Raw genomic sequence first — 2,275 nt, 5'->3', positions numbered from 1 at the left:
AGTGTTCAATGAAGAAAAGCAATTCAGATCACTAAAATGTGAGCAACTAACCCAAAACGAGAAAGAAACTTACATGAGAAACCTCGTTATTTAACTTACTAGCAATCTGACTAATCACAGTACTGTAGTCCAGCGTTCAGTGTAAATTGCGTGTCCCTCTCTGAGCTAAGTTCAAAGAGGCCGTGGGACCCGAACCACTCCTAAGCCGATTCCTCAGTTTAAGGCTCTGCAGCTTAGCTCTGCAAGGCCCTCAGTCCCCTCCCATGCTCTGACACTTTGCTACGGTAGCATATGTAGAGTATAAAGGTTTCCTGTGACCTGGGGATTAATATCACCCCTAAGAACAAAGAGTATTGTAATATAAGTACATGCATTGAAGGAAAGATTTAGCTTACTCTGAGCTTTTGGACACGGCAAGTGCAAAGCACAGCCTGCTAGAGACAGCATGAGGAATATCCTTTCTGAAAAACTTTCTGAATCTCAAAGTCAAAGGGAGGGCTTTTCTTTCACCCACTCCCTTGCCCTGGCCCTAGGCCATGTATCAGGTTCCAGTTACAGGGAAAGGGTGGAAGAAAAAAGTTCTCCAGATGAGGAAGTCAGGGCAGGAAGATAGCAGACTACTCAGACCAGAAGGCACAGTAACTAGGTAAGATAGGTCCTATGGCTGTAGCCCACAAAGCATGCCAGTGATATACAGGGAAGGTGGACCAAGCAGAAGTCCAGAGACTCTTCATCAGATGAAAAGTAGTTAGAAGAGGGGCACAGCAGAGAGAAGAGGTGTCCCCAGCAATTCTTGTGGATCTTATTTTAGGGGGGAACTCATTCAGTTACCAATACCTTGTTCCGTGCCACAACTCAGCTGGGAAGAATGGGAGCAGTGGAGGAGACATCTTATTTGGAACAAGATCTCTATTTTACTGCATCATTCATCTGCTATCTGCATACGTTAACTCAAGATCCAAAGTCTGATTACCAAGGATAGAGTGCACCATAGCAAGGTGATCTCTATCCATTGGAAGGGGGATACCCTAGGGTCACCTCAGGCTGCCCTGGCCGTGAAGACAGAGACAACTTTAAGAGACTCCACAGGTAGACAAGTTGTGTCTTACTTAGCAGAGCAGTAAGCAGTAACAGGAGGCTTCTAAGGAGCAACAAGTGTAAAAAGTAAAGAGTGGCTGATCTGAAAAGGCACCCTGAGAACAAAACAGCCAAGAAACAAAATGAATACTGCTTTTGCCAGAGCAGTCTCACGTGCCAGAGAGAGGAGTGCCAGACTGCTACCTCTCACTCTAGCAGTACAAGGTACGGTGGATATGTGGGGCAGTGAGCACTGAATTTTACATGGCAATCCTTTGCAAGTGTTTAGTGGTTAATTGCACCATCAATTTGCAGTCTCAATCCATTATCAGCAGATGACATTACAGTTTACGAGGCTCGAACTTGTTTAACTGCATACAAAACCCAAGCCTAAAAAGACACATAGGACAGGTGATTTGGTTGCTACTCTGGATACAAAAATGCCAGGCATAACCTGGTAATTTCATGCCATAAATCTCACTGATATTCTGGTACATGATGTTGCAATTGCATTTATTTAATATTAAATTTAATATTAAAATTGATTTAAGCTTTTTTAACCAGTAATACAATATGGGCCTGATTCATTATTAGGGTGCAGTTTTTCATTTTCCCACAGCCGTATTTTTATCTATCATCAGTTCTCTTATGAATGCTGTCCAAGATAAAACTAAGAATCTGTCATTACAAACAATTGTTGCATCACCTAAGTATGGAAGGCATAAATTTATTTATGTCACTAGGTATTTCTGGGATTTCAAGGTCAAATATTTAGCCTGTATCTTTGGATTGGGCAAGCTACTGTTCAAGAGCTAATGCTGTTAGTTTTTCTAGGTCACAGTCCAAAAGTAGGTCTTTGCAATCTACTAGATGTACATGTATAAATGATGAAGCACCTTCTAAAAGAACTACTCAAAGTGTGGGAAAAAAAAGAATGATGACCTTCAGTGTAACTGAAGTGTAACTTCATTTTTATGAAATTCTTTAGGCAATGATTCATGGATATGACAGTCTATCACATAAAAAAGCAAAATTATTTTCAGACCTTACATGACTTTTAAAAGGCCAGTGGGTGAAAACTGTTTCACTGAGATTTGAAATGACGCAGGTGCTCTAAGCAGAGATAGCAATAATCAAAGCTCCTGCAGTGTTTTTCATCTATTGATCTCAAGGTACTTAGACAGTAAAGTCTGTAGGG

This window comes from Charadrius vociferus, unplaced genomic scaffold (assembly GCF_000708025.1).
Source record: "Charadrius vociferus isolate BGI_N301 unplaced genomic scaffold, ASM70802v2 scaffold147, whole genome shotgun sequence".
Lineage (NCBI taxonomy): Eukaryota > Metazoa > Chordata > Aves > Charadriiformes > Charadriidae > Charadrius > Charadrius vociferus.
The sequence above is the reverse complement of the archived record's forward strand: the minus strand, read 5'-3'. Positions refer to the sequence as shown.